This window comes from Triticum aestivum, chromosome 6B (genome assembly GCF_018294505.1).
Source record: "Triticum aestivum cultivar Chinese Spring chromosome 6B, IWGSC CS RefSeq v2.1, whole genome shotgun sequence".
Taxonomy (NCBI): domain Eukaryota; kingdom Viridiplantae; phylum Streptophyta; class Magnoliopsida; order Poales; family Poaceae; genus Triticum; species Triticum aestivum.
In genome coordinates, this window is record NC_057810.1 from 315,279,669 (window position 1) to 315,292,993 (window position 13,325).

A 13,325-nucleotide genomic window follows, 5' to 3' on the forward strand; every position below is an offset into this window, starting at 1 on the left:
GGCGAGTGCCGGACGGCCAAGGATTCCATTGTAAGGTAATGGAAAGTCAGCAACATCAAATGTGACCCTCTCAGTCCTGAAGTTCAGCTCGCTGCCAAATGTTACCGGCAACGTGATCTTTCCCTTCGGCTTGCTTCTTCCCGGGTTGATTCCTTGAAATGTACCGGTCTCTTCGAGCTCGCTGTCTGGGATCTGGAGTTTCTGGAGCACCGCGGAGGAGATCAGGTTCAAGCCGGCCCCGCCGTCAACTAGCATCTTAGTGACCTTGAGGTTGCGGATTGTTGGTGAAACCAACATCGGCAAGCACCCAACCGCAGTTATGCGATCAGGGTGGTCCTAAATATCAAAGATGATAGGCGTGCTGGACCATTTCAGAGGCTTGCGTGACTCGACGGGTGGTTCTGCTGCATTAACTTCCCACACCCACTGCTTGAGCTGACGGTGCGAGGTATGCAGAGAAGCACCACCGTCAACGCACAGGACCTCTGTGGCTTTCTGGAACTCCTGCTCATCAGTCTCCTCATCATCCATGCCTTCATCGTCGTCGTCATCTTCATCTTTGTCGCGGCCGCGAGGAGGTCTGTCTCCTTGCCGCTGCTTGGCCTTGCCGCGGCGTCCTCCTCGGCCGGGACATTTCTTGCCGGATCCCCCAACACCTTCCTGGGCCTTCTCCTTGTCGTGCCGCTCGTATTCAGCTTTCTGTTGCTCAACAAGCTGCTCGACTTTCTTACAGTTCTGGAGATCATGCCCCTTGGTGCGGTGGATCTTGCAATACTGCTTGTTGGTGCCCTCTTGCTTGTCGGTGACCGCCACCTTCGCGGCAACCTCCTTGCCGGAGTCACCAGCTTTGGCTTCCTTGGCGCCACCACCGTTATCGGACTGCTCAACAACTAGCACCTCTTTGCCTTTCCTCTTCATGTTGTTCCGCCGCCGGTTTTTCCTTGCCGGGGCAGCATCTTCACTGTCAGATCCTCCCGCTCCTACATTCTCTCCGGGGAGTCTCCTCCCTTCCTCAGCACGTGCACACTTGTCGGCCAGTGCATATAACTCACTGACGTCCCTGATCTTACACATCGCCATTTCCTCCCGCATCCTACGGTTTCGCACGTTCTGATGGAACGCGCTGATCACCACGGCAGGGTGGACGTCTGGGATGTTGTGCTGCACACTGCTGAATCTCTGAATGTACTTGCGCAGGGGCTCTCCTTCCTTCTGGGCTAGCAGATGAAGATCACTCTCCTGGCCATGAGGCTTGTGTCCGCCTGTGAAGGCGCCGACAAACTGATGGCACAGATTAGCCCAAGAGGATATGGAGTTGTCCGGCAAGTGCATGAGCCAGGACCTGACGTTGGGCTTGAGCGCCGGCGGGAAGTAGTTGGCAAGGATCTTGTCATCCTGTCCCCCAGCAGCCTGCACCGCAATGGTGTAAATGCTGAGGAACTCCGACGGATGCATCTTGCCGTCGTACTTCTCCGGTATGTCTGGCTTGAAGTTCTTCGTGCTGGGCCACTGGACTTGCCGCAGCTCACGAGTGAATGCAGGGCAACCTACCGCGTACGGCAGATCGCCTGGTTCCCCTGGTGCATGCATGTCAACAGAAGGCCCGGCGCGCTTGTCGGATTGACGTCGCGCTTCTCTTCGGCGCTCGATGCGAGTTCGAGCGTCTTCTTATTGTCGATCATGAAGAACTTGGCGCTGATCGCGACGACCTCGTGGATCCGACGATGTAGTGGAGTCGTTGTCGAGGTGGATCCGGCGAGTCGGCGATCTTGGCCTTCGGGGTGGTGATTGCATGGTAGTTGCACCTCCACCCGTTTCGTCGCCACCGGCTCGCGCCCGGCAACCCTGCCGCGGCAGCGACGCGCTCGGCCGCCGTGGAGTGTCACCATTGGCGTAGCCGATGAGACTCTGAATGGTGGCCCTCCATTCGTCGATCTTGTCCGATGTCGGAGGTTAATCTTGGAGCAGTTGAGCTCGCGCCAAAGCTTTTGCTGGAGTGGTGGGTGGTAGTGGCGGACGGCGCGAGGAGCGGGACGTGCTCGGACTTCTATCTATGTTAGAAGGAGCAGTATCCCGTCCAGGCGATCGTGCCCCGCTCGTGCCAGCACGCTGGCGTGCATGCTGGTCTTGAGCGCCCCGAGATCCACCAGCTTGGTCTTGGCCTATCATGCGTATGGCACTACAAGTACCATGACGCTGTTGGTCTTGCGCCTCCTGAGAGTGGCGCGGAACATGTACAGTCGCCGAGGTTTGCGCAGCCTTGTCCTTGGACCTGGCAGCATCATAAGCTTCCTCATCGACGTCCATTCTTCTGCCGGCGTCCATTCCCCCACCCGTTTGCTCCAACGGTGGTGGAAGTGACGTGGACGGAGCGGCTGCCTCCGAAGTCTTCTTCTTTGGTGGCATGTTGATGACGGGAATGAAGATCTAGCTCGTGTGAACGCCGGATCAGGTTCACACAATCTCGACGCCCCCTACCTGGCGCGCCAAAGATGTCGGGGAAACTGATCCATGAACACCTATGGGGCCGGCGGACCGGGCCCCTTTCGGTTCGGCGGGGGGCGGAGATCACACGAAGAGCAGATCGAGGCGAAGCACACGAGCAGTTTACCCAGCTTCGGAGCTCTCCGGAGAGATAACACTCCTACTGCTGCTTGTTTGATTATCTTGTGTACTTGCTCTAGAGAGAGAGCATAGTGTTTTTCTAGGTTATGAATGAGTCGAACCTCCCGAACCTCCCGAACCTCCCGAACCTCCCCTACGTTGCGCATGGGCCTCCTTTTATACGCTAAAGGGGTCACCGACAGGTGGCAACGCAGAGAAGGGTACAAATGTAAAAAGTGAGGTGGTTGGTACAGTTTCTTGTACAGTGCACCCTACCTAACCCTGACGGCAGGGGACAAGGGCATTAAATGCCCGTCTGAGTCGCCCGTACAGTGCAGAAAAGGACCGTTAGGGGCGCCACCGTTCGCCACGATGGCGATCTTGTCAGCTTCGCATGCCACTGCGCACCGCTGGTTGCACAGCCTCCCGCCACGCGCGCCTGGAGAGGCCCCCAGAGCGACACGTTGGTGGATGCGCTGGAGCGTGGGCACAGAGTGGCCGCCTGCCGCGGCAAGTGCCTTGTCGCTGCTGTTATCTTGTCGGGTCGGAAGCTTGTCGCTCACCGGGCCTCGAGGTACCTTGGTTGGTCTTCCCGGCAAGCTCCTCTTGCCAGGGCCTTGTTGCCTTGCCGGAGCGCGTGGCGCGTCGCGGCAAGTTCCTTGTAGTGCCTTGGTTGGCCTTCCCGGCAAGCTCCTGTTGTCGGGGCCTTGTCTCCTGAGCTTAAATACTTTGTTCTTGAATGGCTCCAAGGGAACCACGGAGGATCTTGGCTTTCGCCCGGCAAGCCTTGCCGCGGGGTGCTGCTACTGCCCGTGCACAAGTTCGGGGTACTAGGGTACCCCTATTCTAGTACACCGACATATGGCCCCCGGGTCTATTCTCATCATATCAATCTCTATCACTTTATTTACTTGCTTTGTTTTTACTTTGCTTTTACTTTTTACTTTGCATCTATCTATCAAAAATACCAAAAATATTATTTATCATCTCTATCAGATCTCACTATCGTAAGTGACCGTGAAGGGATTGACAACCCCTAATCGCGTTGGTTGCGAGTTGCTATTGTTTTGTGTAGGTACGAGGAACTTGTGCGTGGTCTCCTACTGGATTGATACCTTGGTTCTCAAAAATGGAGGGAAATACTTACGCTACATTGCTGCATCATCCTCTCCTCTTCGGGGAAAACCAACGCAGTGCTCAAGAGATAGCAACAACCCAGCCCTGGCCAGTAGCTTGGGTGGAACTATGAAGAAGGTCAGCTCCTGCGTGTCGACGTCGTCGGGATCCTTGCTGCTTGTCACCTCAATTTCCACCTTGACGGCGTCGGTCCTGCCTTCGGCCCCCCCCCCCAGCGGGCCGTTCGGCCATAGCTTGGTGGCGTAGTGCAGTAGTGGGGATGCCCCCACTCTGATCCAGACGACCGACACGATGATAGGCGCGCCGATGTCGAGAACGCCACCGACCAAGAAATGCGCGACCGTCCTCCTCCGTGAACAGCAAGAGTTGTGGCTCTGACACTGGCACTTGCAGCACCTTGCCGTACTTGATCCTGTGCATGGGCATGGGAATCATGGTGCTGATGTGGTGGGAGAGCGCCCACCGCGGGCCTTCGTAGCTGCAGATAGGCACGGGGCATTTGTAGGGCGCGAGGGACACACGTTTGGTGATCAGCGAGCTTGTGGTAAGTGACGTAGAGCCCACAGCCTTCGTGCGGGCACTCCCCCCTCACCAAGGAGAGGACGACCTCCATCGCCGTGTTCCGCACGTCGAAACCGCCACCGCACTCGCACTTCTGGCACTGCTGCTGGTTCCCGGGGCACTCGCCGCGGCAGTCCACGCAGGCCAAGTGCCCTCCCTTGCACTGCACAAATCTATCAAACAACACACCAATCAAGAAACCGACACCTTGCTCGATTAGCAAAATGGACGAGGTGTATTCGAACCTCATACACTGGAGGCTTCAAAGGGCGGAGGCCCAAGGGGCAGTGGAGCAAGGTGAGGTCCATAGAGACCAGAGAGAGCTCCATCGTCAGGTCCTGTTCCGTCGGCATGATCTCGCCCTCCTCGTGCACAACCATCTCTCGCTTTAGGGCCAGGGCATTACATCACATATTCATACTACTTCAAGGTCCATTAATTCAACACATGCAAGTACAATATCAAAAGGAAAGTCATGGCATGCATGCATGCATTGTAATTAATGCATCGGTAAATGCAAGTTATTGAAATATATCGAGTGCGCTGCTTTGATGTGTCGAGTCAACTCGTACAAAGGATAAGTTTGATTATAACGCCCTCTCCCTCGCCCATGAGTGTGGTGGCTCGCAGGACTAGGAGAAGGTTTCTCTACACGCTCTCCCTCCCGCACGCGGTGGACATGCAGCAGTTCATTCGGTGTCAGATAGCCAGAAGCATACTAGTAGTACTGCACTGCAGTAGTATTATCATTGTTTGACTTCTCAAAGAGGCGAAGAGCCAAGCGCAACCCGGACGCTCATGTGGCAGTTTCATGTGTAGGGGAGGTAGTATAGTGAGGTAGTCTAGGATAGCGTGTATCGTGCCTCTAAGCTTAAAATCGTTAGAGTCGGCTCCATGCTAGGAGGCCGTCTCGAAGCATTTTTCTGATTAAAATAATTTTCTAGCCCTACCTGTCATCCTGGTGATTGTAGTTTTTACACTCTTCTGGTCAAGACAAGAATATATACTTTAATTTGTGGTGGGGTAAATGTTCGAGGTTGTAGCAAATATATGGCCTTTTAGAGAAGTTTAGAGGCAAGCATGCGGGGCCAATGCTATGATGTGTCGCGTCAACTCGTACAACGAGGAGAAGCTTGATTTTACTACTACACTCCCACTCCCTCGCCCATGCGCGTGGTGGCTCGCAGACAAGGACTAACTTTTGCTTACTACAACAAGCTATCCCTCCCGCATGCGGTGGACGGACATGCATCAGTTGATTCGATACTATAAGTAGTAACATCATTGTTCATCTTCTCGAAGAGGCGAAGAGCCAAGCACAACCCGAACTTGGCAGTTGCGAACGCTCGCGTGGCAGTCTTTGTGTAGGGGTGGGGCGTGGTGAGGAGCCTTGGAGCACGCATATAGCCAGACTCTTGCATGAGACAAAATTGCCATGTAAGCAGGCTATAAGCCCACTATTGTACTTGCTCTTAATAGTATAGCCCTATAAACTGGAAAGGTGGGACTACTCCCTCCGTTTTTATTTAGTTCACGTATTACATTTGGTAAAAGTCAAGCTTTATAAACTTTGACCATGTTTATAAAAGAATATATTAACATAAGCAATAACAAACCAATACAATTAGATGTATTATTGAATGTACTTTCACATCATATATACTCTACTTGTTATGATAAATGTTTACATTATTTTTATGAACTTGGTCAAACTTTATGAAAATTTGACTTCAGTCAACCCTAATATGCAGAGTAAATAAAAACGGAGGGAGTATTTGCCTTTCTAGACATTTCAACAAGTGACTAGGAGTACAACCTTAATGAGTGCACACAGAGCAAAATGAGTGAATCTACAACGTAAATAAATACATAGTTCTCTTGTTTTCCTCTTCGCCTTAGTCGCGGTGCACAACATTGAGTATACTACTACTGACTAGTTCATCACAAAAAAACTACTGACTAGTCTCTTTTTGGCATGCATTTACGTTGATACGGCATGAATACCAACAAGGCAGAGGGTAGCGGTTCTCGAAATGTTGAACGGTCAATGATGCCTCCGCATTGAGTTAGCATGCAGAGGTAGGAGTAAGTAATTGGAGAAGTAGATTTGAGCCAGCACGATGTGAATGCAACGTAGTTTGGACTCTCATAAGGGCGCCCCACCACTCTAATCCATCTACTCCTAGTCTATGTGCAACACTTCCCACTCCAATCCAAGACCAAGACCAAGTGACCACAAGCCACAAGCACCCATGGCGTCGATGGACGTGAGTGGCAGTTGGCTGTGCCGAATCATCCAAGAAGTCGTCCTATAGCCCCGCACCATGCAGCGTTTCCAGATGGTGCTGGTGACCACCGGCGTCATAACCCTCATCGACACCGACTTCGTCTCTCGCATGTGCTAGATGATGGTCGACTCCACCTGCAAGTTCACCAACGTCAAGAAGCGCATGGACGACCTTGCCGTACTGCTGCAGCCCGCGCGCCCAGCGTCCTCGTTGCCTGCCACGCTCATCGGCCTCCAAGGTGACAAACTCTTTGAAACACTGGTGGCCCTGCCGGTGCCGAAGGTCGCGACGAAGAATGTCCACCTCGAGGCCGCGCTCGTCGCGCAGCGTCTCGCCCTGCAAGAAACCATTGACCTGCACATCCACGTCTATGAGGAAATCATCTAAATAGGACACTACTAGGCCAGCGAGGACAGAAAGACGTTGGCCTTCTTCTAGCGGCTGGAATCTTTGGACGCCATTGTTCAGAAGCACGTTGACCTGGCCACGAAAGCCACTGCTACTTAGCCGCCGTTCGGTGGGCGGGCGCCTTGAGTCGAGGAGGTGGAAGTCATCAATGGATGCATCTTTCTTCTTGCCTCCTGTAACCATCACGGCATGGCCTTGTGGCCTTAATGTTTTATTCCAGTCGTAAATGACATGTGTGATCCCTTACTCTTATTTGGCGTTAATTATATGTAGCATCACTGTCCTCGATCTGGTGTACTACCTAGGTCCTGGTTTATTAGTCCCTTTTGTAATTTTTGTTAAATGTTGACCAAAGATTTAACTGACAAAATGTTAGTGCATGTCAACAAAAATTATATCATTTGATTTGTATTTTAACATAATTTTCAATGATATAATTCTGTTGACATGCATGACCCTTTTGTTAGGCAAATCTATGGTCAAAAATTTGGCACAAATTATGATGGGGAGCAATAAACCAGGACAGAGGTAGACTGGTCCATCACGATCGTGCGTTGTGTCTAGTTTTGACTTCAATGACCCAACCTACATGGAGGGAGTGTTGTATATATTGGCACGACAACCAAAATTATATATTCAAAACTGAGCGTTACTACAAGTCACGAGTTAAAAACGAGAAAGTGGAACAAGTACAGCATGCCTGTGCCGTTCGCATTGCACACGGTCACAGTGCACAATGTAGTAAATGATAGTCTGTTCTTGACCTGCATTTAAAATGATACGGCTTGAATGCCAAGGAGGGAGAGGGTAGCGGTTCCCGAGACGTTGAACGATCAATGATTCATCCTCAATTAGCATGCAGAGGGAATTAATTGGAGAAGCAGAATAGAGCCAGCATGATGTGAATGCAACAGAGTTTGGACTCTCATATAAAGGCGCCCCACAACTCCAATCCATCTATTCCTAGTCTCTATGCAACACTGCTCACTCCAATCCAAGACCAAGTGACTAGAAGCCATAAGCACCTATGGAGGCGATTGACACAAGCGGCAGTCGGCTGTGCCAGATCATCAAAGACGCCGGCCTACTGCCCCGCACTGCGCAGTGTTTCTAGATGGTGCTAGTGACCGCCGGCATCGTAGCCCTCATCGACGTCGGCTTCGCCTCTCACATGGACAACATGATGGTCTGCTCCATCCGCAAGTTCTCTTCCATCAAGAAGTGTGCGGACGACCTTGCCGTACTGCACCAGCCCGCGCGCCCAGGCTCCTCATTGCCTGCCACCCTCATCGGCCTCCATGGTGATGAACTCTTTCAAGCCGTGGTGGCCCTGCAGGTGCCGTAGGTCGCGATGAAGCATGTGCACCTCGAAGCCGCGCTCGCCGCGTAGCGCCTTGCCATGCAAGAAACTGTCGACCTGCACATCCACGTGTACGAGGAAATCATCTACATAGGCCACTACAAGGCCAGCGAGGACAGAAAGACGTTCGCCTTCTTCCAGTGGCAGGAATCTTTGGATGCCATTGTTCAGAAGCACATCGACCTGGCCACGATAGCCGCTGCTACTTAGCCGCCGTTCGGTGGGCCGACGCCCTGAGTCGAGGAGGTGGACATCGGTGATGGATGCATATTTCTTCTTGCCTCCTATAACTAGCACTGCATCGCCTCATGGCCTTAATGTTTTATTATTGTATGGAACTTTTATTCCAGTCGTAACATTTTTTTAAAGAAAACGAGACCAAACTGGGCTAGACTAGCCTGTTGGAATTTTTATAGAAGAAAACTCTGTGAGCACCAAGCGCTCGAGCCGAGACTCGAACCCTTGTGGGCTGGGTGCGAACTCCCATGCCTTTCCAACGAAGCGTACGCTCCATTCTCCAGTCGTAACATTTTAATTGTGAGGTGGGGCCGCAGTTGAGCAAACCGACCATCGGCAAATCCCCACCCCGCCCACGGCGCGTTGGATGAGTTAGAATTAGAAGAGAGAAACAAGGGAGACGAGCTAGTTGTAGCACAGAGGCTGTTGTCAGATGGGACTCGTGTTGATAGAATAGGAGTACTGAGTACTCGTACCTCTTTTTTCAAAAAAAATTGAGGGAAAAAGTAGTCGTACATGTAGTACCACTAGTTGGGTGCGTGCGACCTATACCTACAATGACTTTGGGTCTCCTTTTCGAACCCCAGCTACAGTTCATAGTACATATTTTTTCACGCATTTATCCTCCTATTTGTACTCGTCTATTTCCACGTGTTCCCTTTCGCCGACATGTGGGACATAGAGCATCTGGGTCGTAGTGCATACACGACTCGGAGCATAGGAAACCATGCCAGCATACTTTACATTTCTGACCTCGTGAATTACATGCAAACCCCCCGCAGAAGAATAAATAAATAAATAAATTACTACATGCAAACCGGATTATTTTCATAGAAACCGGAGCACGTTCAATAAAGTTTGGACATAATACATTTATAAGACTACCCACAGTGGGAGTAACATAGGTAGTACCATCACACATAACTAGATAAAATAGATGATGTGGCAAGCAATAAATGAAAAAAGAGAGGCAAGTAGTAACATAGCTAGTTACTAGTAGTATGACTAACATCACACATATCAAGGCAAGATGAGTCTATAGCCTAATAAATGAAGTGTTGCATGTTACCACACATATATTACTCCCCACTATAGAGGTCATAGACTAGTAACATATGCATGTTGCTAGTCTATGTTACTACCCATTGTGGCTAGTCTAAAAAAGACCAGACCTAAACCAGTCTAAGGGCCTCTTTGATTTGCAGGATACTAAAAACACAGGAATGGGGAAAGTATGATGGCAATGAACCGAGACGAGGAGGAAGAGGAGTAGTACTGTACATGCTACAAACTAGAGTATAGCACATTGTTTAATATGGCGATATCACCACATTTTTTTTCTATGGCCTATCGCCTACTGGTTCAGTGGGCTCTCGTGGTTCGCACTCCTCCAATGTGAGTAGTAGTATTAGTATATACACTATATATACCGCATGATTTTTTACTCCTTCTTACGTACTTCGTCGACATGTGTGAGAGCCAACATCCGGGTCAATGCATCATGCACCAGATTAGAGTGGGGAACGGATGGGGGGCATCACCCCGGTAATAGTGCTATTAATTCATGACTATAGTGAGTAGTCATATCACGAGACCTCGTCTTTCCAGTAGTAACGCGCCGTCAAATCGCACAACCCTACCTTTCCAGCAGTAAGTTGAATCTGCTACTCCCTCACCCTCCTCACCTCGATGTCAAACTGCCTACGCGAAAACTGCCGCATGTACTGCCCGGGAGAAGCCCCGCCCTCAATTTTTAACTACTCATAGTATAATTTTGTATCGATGAATTGCGCCATGGAGCAGAAAACCAAAAGAAAAATGTGGTACGTATAAACAAATACAGTTCAAGCTCTAGCTAGCGATTCGGAATGTAAATCGTGCATATACATATAAGTTACTTCAATGTAGGAGTACTGAGTCCATTGATGCAATGTGGTCAAACTGTACCATCGATATCTCAAAGCCAAAATAGTTCGAGCTTGTTCGTTCTATATAAATACTAGTACTATATGTTTATTCACCTGTGGGGTTGTTCAATGAATTGACGGCCGGGGAGCACAATGAATCAGTACTACTATTGTACTAAGTAGGAGACGTACAGTTAGTCATGTTAAATAGAGAGTTTCTTTTCTCTAATGCCACATACACAAATTGAAACGCTTGTTGTGGAGAGAAAAAGATAATCACTACATTATATATATAGGCAGGGGCCTGAGGGCCTGCTTTACTAGCTTGCTCTCTTGATTCTCTCATCCTCTCCAGATCTAAACCAGACAGCAGTAGCGACATTTTCTCTCTGCTCACCGCTGGTCACAGATCCGGCCGGATCCCCTCGGCCGGCGTGTGTAGAGGACAAGTGCATCGTTCACGCGGTCATCAGTGGAGAGGGGGGAAACACATAGCTGCCGGCGGGTCCCGATCCTCTACCCGTGTCGTTCTCTTCGACACAGGGCCAACTCGAGAGGTCCTCCAACCCTTCTTCCTCCCTGTCGTATTGTACGTAGATTTGACCTGCCGCCGCCAACATCCCGACAAGCCTCGGGTATAAGTTCTTCCAAAGCGGCCTTGCTCTACTGCCCAAGCTCCCCACGTGTCTGCATGTGCATCTTCTCGATTTAGCTACGCTTCAGTCGATTGAATTGACTTTTGGGTCAATCGATTTTCTAGGGGTGGGGGGCTTGCTGGAGTTAAGGAAGAAGCAGCCACAGCGGTGAGGGGGGCTTTCTGGAGAGGTACCCCTCTATTTATCCTAGGGTTCAGGGTGAGGTGATGGTCGCTGGCGGTGGGGGGGCACAGTGGTGTGGGGATCGCCGGAGAAAAAGCTCGGCGCGGGGTGGAGGGGGTAGAGGGATGGCCGGGGCACCGGCGGACCGACTGTGGGAGTGGTTTCGGGGAGGGCGAGGCGGCACGGGAGCTACTTCATGCAGTCGAGTCTAGGACTTGGTTCAAACAACGAAGAAAGGGGAGGAGTCGTAGCATGAATCTTGGACTTGATTCAAAGAGGAAATAATAGGGGGAAAGTAGTAGAGACTGGATACCGAACTGGTCTCTTCGTTGAAAAGGGAAATAAAGGGAAAAGGTTGTACAAACTGGATAAGGAACAGATCTATTATTGGCTGAAAAAGGATAGAAAGTGGAGGCTGGTGGAGAAGTCAACAGAGTATGTCCAGGATTAGATTTGGTTCCCTTACATAGTAAAAGGTCTCCATGATTAGATTTGTTGCCCTCACAGAGTATGAACGAACTCGGCATCACCACTTTATGCCTCCTTGTAGGTACATTATGCTGATGCGTCCTCTGTCGAATGTCCTTCTACAGCCTTTTTGCTGTTGTTAATGTAAGGGTGCATGTAAAATGAAGCGATCACACTGTTACCTTAAGGACATGTCTAACCAGTGTTATTGTTAATCTAATGCCTCCAATGATATGATGCAATTAAACTGTGTTACAAATGGTACTCCTGTTGTTTTCCCCTGTATGATAAGTAAGATGCTTCTTTACGCTGTTGAGTGTCTTGGTGTCCCCACGGTCACATGCCCTTAAACCAATTCTTTAGCGGTTGTTGATCTACTGTATCTGGTAAACAAGCAATGCCACCATTAAAGTAATCCCATATTTGACGAATGTCCTTGTTGATCGTAATGCTTCCGATAACATGAAGCATTTGCTGACGTTTTAAAATTTCTAATGTCCTTGCTTGATTACCATGAACATAATCAAGATGCTTATTTTCATTTCGTGTATGTTTCGTATCTTGTTGTTGACCAGGAACTATTTTCTTTCTATCTTTTTGTGTAGATAGGGATATCCATTTCACCTTGTTGCTATTGTGACCTTTTGGTGATCTGCACAAAACACTTTTGTGGAATGAGTGTCTTGTGCAATTCAACTAAAATGTCATGTGGGCAACATCTATCAATTTGGGTGGAACTGCACAAAATGGTGACTGGATTTCCCAAAATCTCTGTCAAATTCTGCTGGTAATCTCGTGCAACATTTTATTGGACTTTGCAAGATGAGCCGTCACTGTCACCATAGTGGCACTTTGTTTTAGTGGAACTGCACAAAAGGATAAGCAAGTTATGTTGTACCTTACATGAGTAGGACACCCAGCTTTAATGTTGCTCAATTTTAGTGCAACTACTAAAGAAGAACCTGCCAGCTCACGAGAGCAAGTACTTCTTGCTAGTTGAATGATGCAATATTTGCTTCATTTCAGGTGAACTGCAGAAAAAGGCGCATGAATTGAATCATGGATCTCTAGGTTGGCCTCATCCAAGTGGAGTTTCAGGTTTACCACATCGAGTCGTGGCGGCATAGGGCCCCTCACACCGGTCAATACTGTCCTTTATCAACATGATTGTGCTTTGTCATGCTGTGCCAACGTTGTATTTTTTAAATGAAGCTATTCTATCGCAATCTTTTCTCGTTTTGGAAATAAAGTTTGCTTCAACTAGTTCCACTATTATAGTAATTTCAAGGGATGCGTCAAAGATTAATGCATCAGGAACATAGATAGAATTGGTGGCCAAAAGAAAAGGCCAATGTCTGCACAACCATCTCTATAGCTGCTAGAGCCCTAAATCCATGCTCTTTCTTATCTGTGCAAACAGGAATACTCTACTACAGATGTTGTGATGGTCAAGAGCATTCGCCAAGTTCTTGGGTTGTATTACGCGGCTAGCCAAGATGAATTTTAATCCCGATATTCACTTTATCAAAAGGCTCTA